Raw genomic sequence first — 11948 nt, forward strand, 5'->3', positions numbered from 1 at the left:
AAAAAAAAAAAAAAAATGGGCATCTGCTGACATGAGGGCCGAAGTCAGGCTCCAGGCAGCAGGCACTCTGTGTCTTATCTCCGGAACATAGATCCTCCATGACAGCCTTGGGGTGTCAGGCCGGGCTCAAGCATAGCTCATGTCCTTGGAAGTCATAGGAGTTCAGGAAGATATAGGGAAGAGAGCTCTATAATTCAGCTTTTATAGCCTCAGGTGCCAGGAAGGGAACAGGGAGGAGGGAGTGACAACCGACTCCAAGCACTAGGCCATTTGGCCTGTCAGGGTGGGAGATTGTGAAAAGCTTGCTTTCTCAAGGTATGGTCTCTGACATGCTCTCAGTACTTAAATATCTTTGAGAATACGTGATCACATGCTACAAAGTTCATCACAAGTTCACACAAAACATAAAATCAAGAATTGAAATAGAAGTTTACAACAGCAAATGTTTACATGCATATTCATTAGAGTAATTATCTAGCTAAACATCCATCACCTGTCTGAACTCCACAGGTTCACTGAAGGTTTAAAACCTTAACTAAATTATTAGTGAAGTTTTGTGTAGATAAACCCAGTCAATATTTTATTTTCTGTCCTAGCACCTATACTAAATAGTTAGTTCCCTTTTACTGACCTTTGGTTAATTGTTTTACAACCTCTTGAAATGTGCTCTGGGTACGGGAAAGTCTGGTTACCATCTAAAAGCAATTAACTGGTGACACTTGGGAGACTGACAGAGTTCTCATTACAGATTTGACTATCAGAAAATGACCTATTAGCAGTCCCATTATAAAAAAGCTTAATAATCACAGATAACATTTTAGGAATCCTTATAGGGTCATCATTAAGGCTTAGGTAGTCTATATGTCAATATATCATCAACAAAATAGTACATCTTTGAGTATCTGCAGAGATCTGCTTCAAAGGGGGTGTGCTCCTACTTAGTGAGTATTAAATATGTTTAATAATAACAGGACGCATATTAATAGCAGGAATCATTCCTAAAATGAGTCCCTTATAGCCTTGCTTAATGAGGGCTCACCTGTTGCAGATTATATAATAATCTGAAGCAGGCCAATTTAGGATGATCACCTGCTACTTATTAGATTGTCCCATTATGACTCCTGACAGGGTAAGAATTATTATTAAAATGTCTACTTCATTTGTATTTACAATTTTCAGGAAATTACTTCTATTCTATCTTATTTAGTGCAAAGTTCTGAAAAGGATTTATGTCAAATTAACACCATTAAAAGTACATTTAAAGTTTATAATTAGAAGATAATCTAAGGAAATCTTATTTTGGGGGTATATGAATATAATAATATTATTAGAACTTAAGTGATTGATGTTAAACTCTGGACTTTGGCATGCCTATCATTAATCTACTTTTCAAACTCATCAAATACTTGAGAGGAAAAAAATTTTTCTGAGTAAGCAGGATGTGCAAACCAACTAGCTTCTACTTGAAATAAAAAGACAGAGATATACTGGCTCCTAGAACAATCGCCCATCTGTTTCAGTGGAGACATCCACTTTAGCAGCCATGCCTAGAAGTTCTGACTGTAAAGCAGAAATTTGGAGGAATTGCCTACCTTGTCTAGGAAATGTTGGGTAAGTTCCTATCAAGTATCTTGCTTGTCAACAATTTGGACTCTGTACTGTCATCAGTAAAGGTAGAGAGCACTTTTTAGTCTAGTGGACAGTTTTCTCAAATTTGTAGCAAAGTCAGGGGAAAGATTGATTTTTGCCCATCATCTTTTTTCTTTTTTTTTTTTTTTTTTTTTTTTTTTTTTTTGGTTTTTCGAGACAGGGTTTCTCTGTATAGCCCTGGCTGTCCTGGAACTCACTTTGTAGACCAGGCTGGCCTCGAACTCAGAAATCCGCCTGCCTCTGCCTCCCGAGTGCTGGAATTAAAGGCGTGCGCCACCACGCCCGGCTTTGCCCATCATCTTCTTGGGAGGAGATTCAGAGTGTTGCCTTCCTTGATGTGTATCTTTATCACAAAAAAAGCTTTTTTTTAATTAAAATATCTTAAATGCCATGATCCCAAGTTATCTGTAGTCTGTCTAAATTCTATCTGGATAGAAAAAGCTTTGCTTGTTTCTTGTTACTCATTCTAAGCTTAAGCACACAATGTTAGGCTTATTCACTTAATTAAGTACATCAGTTCTGAGCATGGCTACAGTGGTAATTCTGAATGCACTAAAGGATTTGAGTATTCGTAAGGTGACTGACTTCCAACATGAATTTCTTAATTATTACTATCAGTTTATAATAGTAGTTTTTATACGTGTAGAAACTTAAACTAAGGATTTTAAATTCAAGCTCTTTTATTATCAAATTAAATATGTAGTCATGGACATAGTCTATATGGTAACAGGCCACTAAACTGAATATGAATATAGGAAAATTTTTTTTTAAAAAGTCCATGCATGGGTTAAAGAGAAGAGGGTAATCTAATTTTCCAAAACTGTCTTCCAGGAAATCATAGAGAAGTCTTAGTAGCCAGCATTGACTTTTACATAGCAATAAGTACCAGTCATATATTAATGGAAGAGACACAAGTTGTGCTTCTCAGAGATGGGAGAACTACGCCCCTTTTAGACAGTAGTCACCTTCTTCAACCTTCTGATAGATTGGATCTTCTGTCTAAATTACTGCCATTAGAAAAGGATTTTCTTGGGGGACCAAAAAATTCGGTTGTTACTTATGTAACAGCTTGGTGATGAACAGCTGGCAAAGAGATAAGTAGTTAGGCATAAATCTTTAATTATTGTTAATCTAATTAGGTGTTTATGACATTAAATTTTCAATCATCTCCAAAAATCCTTACCAATCTATCTCGAGACATTTGTCCCTTTCATATTCTAAATGGGGATATTATATTCTACCCTTCTTCTCCTTTTCACGACAAAATTACCTTCTGTTTCACACCCTAACACTAGACAGAAGAGAAAGGAGAGAGGAGAAAGAGAGACACAAAGAATCACTGGATATTTTTTTCTTCCATCCTTGACCATCAACAAATTGCAACCAATCTCCCTATATGACCAAATATTGGCAGCAGCAAATTTCACCCCACCTCTCACAGGAATGAGAGAATTGTTCTCTACAGAAAGCTTCTTCAACAAAATGTTTGGAGACACAAAGTAAATAGGGATATTGGCAAAGTGTTGGGAGCACTACCTCTTTCATTCATTATAAAGGCCTTTCGGAAACATCTGACCAGTAAACGACAAGCCCACATGATGCAGACATTGAATCTGGAATAACTAGGGCTAGTATCTTTGAAGCTGTCTTGGAATGCAGATTTTGAGGGAACAGCTCTACCAGGTAGGACCCTGGAAGAGTTGTTGATATTACCATCTTCGAAGTGATTCTTGTCAGGATATTAAATTTAATGGTGTCTGTGTGCTTTTAGTTTGAAAATCTGCAGTGCTTTAAAAGTAACAATGTAGGTACATGTTTGTAAGGATATATTATGAAATGTGTGGTGTGCACAAAGCAGCTAATATTTTCTCTGCTCTGTGCATGGACATGTGAATGAAATCTGTTGATCTTTTTAAGCCATTTTGGAGTGCATAAAGTAACTGCAATACTGGGTCATATCATCAATTGTGACTTCTGAGTTGATGATATGTAACAATAAATCAAGGATTCCAGGTTGCCAAAAGCTTCATTAGCTACTGTAGAGACATTTATGTCTCCTTCAGTTATCTCACTGATTGTTGCAAGTGTTCTGGGAAAAAAAATGAGCATTGTGACCTATATTGTTATCATTAATACCTAAACCAGGAAGAAGTTTCAAGCATTCAGATATTTTTGACGTCTCTTCCTTTTGAGTTGTTCCCATGTAATGGGTTCAGCTTTTTTTTTTATTTAAATGTTTTTTATTATGTATTTTCCTCAATTATATTTCCAATCAATTACATTTCTATCCCAAAAGTCCCCCAGACCCTCCCCATCATATCATCTGCAGAAAGTGATATTTTGACTTCATCTTTTCCAATTTGTATCTGATTGATCTCCTTTTGTTGTCGAATTACTCTGGCTAGGACTTCAAGTACAATGTTGAATAGGTAGGGAGAAAGTGTCTAGTCCCTGATTTTAGTGGGACTCCTTCCAGCTTCTCACCATTTACTTTGATGTTGGTTACTGGTTTGCTGTAGATTGCTTTTATCATGTTTAGGTACGGGCCTTGAATTCCTGATCATTCCAAGACTTTTATCATGAATGGGTGTTGGATCTTGTTAAATGCTTTTTCCGTATCTATCGAGATGATCATGTGGTTTTTGTCTTTGAGTTTGTTTATATGATGGATTACTTTGATGGATTTCCGTATATTAAACCATCCCTGCATTCCTGGAATAAATCCTACTTGGTCAAGATGGATGATTGTTTTAATGGGTTCTTGGATTCGGTTAGCAAGAATTTTACTGAGTATTTTTGCATCGATATTCATAAGGGAAATTGGTCTGAATTTCTCTATATTTGTTGGATCTTTCTGTGGTTTAGGTATCAGAGTAATTGTGGCTTCATAGACTGAGTTGGGTAGAGTACCTTCTACTTCTATTTTGTGGAATAGTTTGTGCAGAACTGGAATTAGATCTTCTTTGAAGGTCTGATAGAACTCTGCACTAAACCCATCTCGTCCTGGGCTTTTTTTTGGCTGGGACACTATTAATGGCTGCTTCTAATTCTTTAGAGGATATGGAACTGTTTAGATCGTTAACTTGTTCCTGATTTAACTTTGGTACCTGGTATCTGTCTAGAAATTTGTCCATTTCGTCCAGGTTTTCCAGTATTGTTGAGTATAGCTTTTTGTAGAAGGATCTGATGGTGTTTTGGATTTCTTCAGTATTTGTTGTTATGTCTACCTTTTCATTTCTGATTTTGTTAACTAGGATGCTGTCCCTGTGCCCTCTAGTGAGTCTAGCTAAGGGTTTATCTATCTTGTTGATTTTCTCAAAAAAACAGCTCTTGTTTGGTTGATTTTTCTATAGTTCTTCTTGTTTCCACTTGGGTGATTTTGTGCCTGAGTTTGATTATTTCCTGCAGTCTGCTCCTCTTGGGTGAATTTGCTTCCTTTTGTTCGAGAGCTTTTAGGTGTGTTGTCAAGCTGCTAATGTGTGCTCTCTCTACTTTCTTTTTGGAGGCACTCAGAGCTATGAGTTTCCCTCTTAGAAATGCTTTCATTGTATCCCATAGGTTTGGGTATGTTGTGGCCTCATTTTCATTAAACTCTAAAAAGTCTTTAATTTCTTTCTGTATTCCTTCCTTGACCAAGGTATCATTGAGAAGAGTGTTGTTCAGTTTCCACATGAATTTGGCTTTCCATTATTTATGCTGTTATTGAAGATCAGTCTTAGTCCATGGTGGTCTGATAGGATGCATGGGAATATTTTAATATTTTTGTATCTGTTGAGTCATGTTTTGTGACCAATTATATGGTAAATTTTGGAGATGGTCCCGTGAGATGCTGAGAAGTAGGTATATCCTTTTGTTTTAGGATAAAATGTTCTGTAGATATCTGTTAAGTCTATTTGTTTCATAACTTCTGTTTGTTTCACTGTGTCCCTGTTTAGTTTCTGTTTCCACGATCTGTCCATTGATGAAAGTGGTGTGTTGAAGTCTCCCACTATTATTGTGTGAGGTGCAATGTGTACTTTGAGCTTTACTAAAGTGTCTTTAATGAATGTGGCTGCCCTTGAATTTGGAGCATAGATATTCAGAATTGAGAGTTCCTCTTGGAGGATTTTACCTATGATGAGTATGAAGTGTCCCTCCTTGTCTCTTTTGATAACTTTGGGTTGGAAGTCAATTTTATTCGATATTAGAATGGCTACTCCAGCTTGTTTCTTCAGAACATTTGCTTGTAAATTTTTTTCCAGCCTTTTACTCTGAGGTAGTGTCTGTCTTTTTCCCTGAGATGGGTTTCCTGTAAGCAGCAGAATGTTGGGTCCTGTTTGTGTAGCCGGTCTGTTAGTCTATGTCTTTTTATTGGGGAATTGAGTACATTGATATTAAGAGATATTAAGGAAAAGTAATTGTTGCTTCCTTTTATTTTTGTTGTTGGAGTTGGCATTCTGTTCTTGTGGCTGTCTTCTTTTTGTTTGTTGAGGGATTACTTTCTTACTTTTTCTAGGACGTGATTTCTGTCCTTGTATTTTTTTTCCTGTTATTATTCTTTGAATGGCTGGATTCGTGGAAAGATAATGTGTGAATTTGGTTTTGTCGTGGAATACTTTGGTTTCTCCATCTATGGTAATTGAGAGTTTGGCTGGGTATAGTAGCCTGGGCTGACATTTGTGTTTTCTTAGTGTCTGTATAACATCTCTCCAGGCTCTTATGGCATTCATAGTCTTTGGTGAAAAGTCTGGTATTGTGGGACGCCTGACTCACCAGCAAGTAAGACGCCACAGCGGGATCCTTCTGCAACACATTTATTGCGAGAGCATTGACTGCATAGGCGAAAAGACCCCGAGCCCTGGGCCTCTCACTCTTATATACTATCAGTTCCCATCCACTCACAGCAGGCCACATCACATCACCAGGTACACAGCTTCAGCTAATCAGGGCAGCAGGGGCATATCTCCACCAAAATGGCTTTGCCAGTAGCCTGGTATACCTGCGCAGCTCTCATGATGTTTGTGGTTTATGTGAGGAAGTCAGGTGCAAGTCATACCACTTAGCTGTAGTCCCTGGCGCCTTCTTGGGACTGCTGCCACACCTGCTCCTCACATTTCCCCCTTTTTTCTTTTTTGGCAGAGAGAATGTCTGTCTTAGATTGCCCCCTGCAGCAATGTCCCCTACCTGTCCTTGAGAGACAAACAGCATTGGTTTGATCCTTGTCTTAGGTTGGTGACATGCCCAGGGAGTCTTATCCGTCACTGACTACTTCTCTGTCATGCCAAGCCACACTTGGGGAGATTGTGTTTTGCTTGCAGCAGGTGCATCAAAAGGCCAGGATGTTGATTAATCTATGGCCAGATCTTAATTGCAGAAAGCAAGCCTCATGGGTGAAGGTAGAGGTCTGAGCCCCAGTGTGCAAGCATAGGGGCCCTACACAAAACCATCCCTTGGGCTCATCACCCAGAGAGGTCTTGGCCAGCTCCCATGTCGTTTTTACTGGGGGAAGGGAACTAGGACACTGAACCTTCATGCAATCAGACATGCCTTCCACAGGATGCCAACAGCAAGCTATCCTCTGTGCAGTGCTTAGCCTCGCAACCCATGGCATAATGCAGCATAATTTCTTTTAGAGTGGCAAACCAAATCTGAGGAGATTGTCCCGCCTCCACTGCAGCAAAAGCTTACGCTACCATGGCGAAAGTGTGGGCCTGCACACACTGCACCTGACACATGCGCCAAACACACAACTCACATACTATTACAAGCATACATCCCAGGGCTCCCATCCCTGCTCATCAGCCCTGAAGCAAGGGATCTTATAAACAATAAACACACAGAAGGAGGTCACATACAAACAGGCATAGCCAGAAAAGAAACATTCCTTCCTCCAGCAAATTGAAATACAGAAGTTTCAAACACATTAGAACCATTCCAATAAAATTTGCATTACCCCAGGCCCCTCCTGCCACCTGGCTTAAGGGGGAAAGATCAGTGCAACTACCATTCACCCCACATAACAACCATACATATAAGGGGCACTGCCCAAGGTGGAAGGGAATCAGGAACACTCCTACAAAAAGGAAAGGGGGGCCCATCAAGGTTGGGAGGGTATAGTGCCAATGCCCTTGGATATACTGGCAGGCCACACCCCTCGAATCCAGGTAACATTAACTTTAGTAGATACAACTGAACACAATCACACATCTGTGAAATATTTTGAATCATCTGAAAACATAACAATCCCTTTAGCTAAAGCAGCATAGAAAAAAGGCAATTGTAGCGAAGCATTAGATATAAAGAATTGAGGAAACACTTGAATGCCTCAATGACATGGGTTTCAGGAACACAGCCCCAACGTAGCTCTTCAGTTCTCACTAGCCGGAGCATCTCCAGCCACAGGAACATCCAAGTCCTCACAGCTCCACCTGCCCTGAATTGCTCTGGTCAGCTACTCCAGGACCTGCAGCTGTTGTCCATGATCCTGAGGAAACACAAACAGACCCTCTCTCCCAAACCAATTGAGAGCGCTCCTCTCTAACCTGATTCAGTGCCTCATTACCTCTCTGGAGTTCTGTGCCACATCTTTCTCTATTTTCTATGCAATTTCTCACTAACTTCCAGATTAGCAAAACGCCTTTTGGTAAAACCCTCTGTTCCTCTGCAAACCTCAATTCCCCATGGTGCTTGGTGCAACTTGTCCCAAAACCGTGAACCTTAACTTGTTCCACAACCATGAACCTTAACTTGTCCCCAAATCAGGAACCTTATCATTACTTTGTGCCTGCTTCCTGGCAACTTTATATTTGCCTCTAAAACAACAAAACAAAAACAAACATGAATTGACAGACATATGGACAATTTGGTGCACCAAAAACAGATAATAGGCAGGGAATAGAACTTGGTGTCTCAAAGGAACCCAGGTATCCTAACCAGAGCTAAGAATATCTCCATAGGAGCCAGAGAGGAAACAGTATGTCTCCCGTTTTCCTTCTGGCCCTAGGAGAGCTCTGAAATAGCTTATTTTCATTTTTCTCTTCTTATATTTCTTATTTTACTTATATTTCTGCGCATGCCTTCTTTTTCATTTCTCTCTGTTTCTGATATGCTTCCCTGGTGCTCCTGCAAAAGTTGCTACCCTTATCAAGGCAAGCGACAATTACCAGACATACTGCATAAGAAAGCATACCTCTCAGAGACTCACATTAATTTCTTTTTACTTAATGGTACCACTGTTCCCCAGATGAAGAGTTCTGAATCCACGCAGTTGAATCCTTCTCAACAGTCTGTGTTGTGGGAACACTTCATTAACCGTTCCTTCCCCGTTATGCAGTTCTGAATCCTCCCTGTAACAGGGGGTCTTCGCTCATGCCTGAAGATGTTACTTCCCGGGTTTCGGCACCATTTGCGGGATGCCTGACTCGCCAGCAAGTAAGACGCCACAGCAGGATCCTTCTGTAACACGTTTATTGGGAGAGCATTGACTGTGTAGGTGAAAAGACCCCGAGCCCTGGGCCTCTCACTCTTATATACTATCAGTTCCCATCCACTCACAGCAGGCCACATCACATCACCAGGTACACAGCTTCAGCTAATCAGGGCAGCAGGGGCATATCTCCACCAAAATGGCTTCGCCAGTAACCTGGTACACCTGCGCAGCTCTCATGATGTTTGTGGTTTATGTGAGGAAGTCAGGTGCAAGTCATACGACTTAGCTGTAGTCCCTGGCACCTTCTTGGGACTGCTGCCACACCTGCTCCTCACATGGTATAATTCTGATAGGCCTGCCTTTATATGTTACTTGACCTTTCTCCCTTACTGCTTTTAGTATTCTCTCTTTTTTTTCGTGCATTTGTTGTTCTGATTATTCCGTGTCGGGAGGAATTTCTTTTCTGGTCCAGTCTATTTGGAGTTTTCTAGGCTTCTTTTATGTACATGGGCATGTCATTCTTAAGTTTGGGAAGTTTTCTTCTATAATTTTGTTTAAGATATTTGCTGGCCATTTAAGTTGAAAAATCTTCATTCTCATTTACTCCTATTATCCGTAGGTTTGGTTTTCTCATTCTGTCCTGGATTTCCTGGACGTTTTGAGTTAGGATCCTTTTGCGTTTTGTATTTTCTTTGATTGTTGTGCCAATGTTCTCTATGGAATCTTCTGCACCTGAGATTCTCTCTTCCATCTCTTGTATTCTGTTGCTGATGCTCGAATCTATGGTTCCAGATTTCTTTCCTAGGGTTTCTATCTCCAGCGTTGCCTCACACTGGGTTTTCTTTATTGTGTCTACTCCCCTTTTTAGGTCTAATATGGTTTTCTTCATTTCCATCACCTGTTAAGATGTGTTTTCCTGTTTTTCTTTAAGGACTTCTACCTGTTTGGTTATGTTTTCCTGTTTTTCTTTAAGGACTTGTAACTCTTTAGCAGTGTTCTGTATTTCTTTAAGTGAGTTATTAAAGTCCTTCTTGATGTCCTCTACCATCATCATGAGATATGCTTTTAAATCTGGGTCTAGCTTTTTGGTTTGTTGGGGTGCCCAGGACTAGATGGGGTGGAAGTGCTGTGTTCTGATGATGGTGAGTGGTCTTGATTTCTGTTAGCAGGATTCTTACATTTGCCTTTTACCATCTGGTAATCTCTGGAGCTAGTTGTTATAGTTGTCTCTGGTTAGAGCTTGTTCCTCAGGTGATTATATTAGCCTCTATCAGCAGATCTGGGAGACTAGCTCTCTCCTTAGTTTCAGTGGTCAGAGTACTCTCTGCAGGCAAGCTCTCCTCTTGCATGGAAGGAGCCCAGATATCTGGTGTTCGAACCTGCCTCCTGGCAGAAGTTGTATTCCACTCACGAGAGGTCTTAAGATCTGGTGGAGGATCCTGTGGTGGTCCTTGTGGGTGTGTGGTGACTCACAGGCAAGGAGCCCTGGTGCTGGCATGGACCCGAATGGATTTGTGACCCTGATCAGTCTGGGTTTTCTGCTTCCCTAATTAATGATGGGTTCAGCTTTTATACCTTCACCTGCTATGTTGGCTTTTTCGTCTCTTCTTTGTACTTTCCATGGTAGGAATCAAGAGATTTTTAGACTGTGTTGCTGACATACAACATTTTGAAGTTAATAAATCATTATAAAACACATCTCTAACTGGGCAGTGGTGGCTCATGCCTTTAATCCCAGCACTTGGTAGAGGCAGGCAGATTTCTGAGTTCAAGACCAGCCTCATGTGCAGAGTGAGTGTTCCAGTACAGCCAGGGCTATACAGAGAAACCCTGTGTCAAAAAAAAAAAAAAAAAAAAAGGAAGAAAGAAAGAAACAAAAGAAACAAAGAAACAAGGAAAAAATGCATCTCTAGGAGATCCCATTTCCCTCTTTTATTATTATCTTGTTTAAAATACAGTTATATTTTTCTAAAATTGTTTGATCTCTAGGATTGTACAGAATACTCATAATAGGTTTTATGTTATAATATAAAATTTTTTTATTTAACTGCATACATAAACCAGAACATTATTAGCTTTAATGTATAAATGTACTCCCATGATAGCAATCAGTAAGACTTAAGGAATTAATTCAATGGTGAGCCAAAGCCAATTAATATCACCCAGTAATTTTCTAAAATAATTAGTAGTTGGTAACTGATCTTGTATAATCTCTATTTTATGTTACTGAATTTTCTGAAGATATAGCTAACATTCTAAATAGTTGATAGAATCTCCTCTTTGTATTTTTCAAGGAAAAAAATTGCAATCTCAAGTAAGGCAACATATTTTTACTTAATAAGTATTTTTTTAAGGTATCAATATTGGGATAAATCAATAGTATATCATTCATTTCATGATGTGAAAAAAATTGGGAAAACTGTTTATTATTATTTACAGTATCTGCTTTAAAATTTTTGGAAAAAAGTAACAGCTATTTAGAAATCCTTTTGCCAACTTTTCCTTGACATCTTTTTTTTTTTTTTTCGGGGGGGGGACAGTTAAGAGTAAATCTCTTTGTCCTGTTCTTTTAAGGGTATAGTAAAAGAAAATAATCTTTTAACTTAATCACTAAAATGTTTCATGACTTAGACACCAAAAATTTTAAGGATAAATCATGTTGCAGAGAACAAATGGGATGAATTTATTTATAGCTTCTAATTCTATTCACATTCATTATTATATGAATTTTTAATAAAAATTATTGGAGATTTCTAAGCATAGGTGGACTCTTCTATACATCCAGTTTCTTTCTCTTCTTGGCCCAACTCTTATAAGGCCTGTAACTTTTTTTTTTTTTTTTTTTTTTTTTTTTTACTTAAGTGCCACTGTTCTACATGACCATATTTGT

This window comes from Mus caroli, unplaced genomic scaffold (assembly GCF_978045245.1).
Source record: "Mus caroli unplaced genomic scaffold, Mus_caroli_1 scaffold_18, whole genome shotgun sequence".
Taxonomy (NCBI): Eukaryota; Metazoa; Chordata; class Mammalia; order Rodentia; family Muridae; genus Mus; species Mus caroli.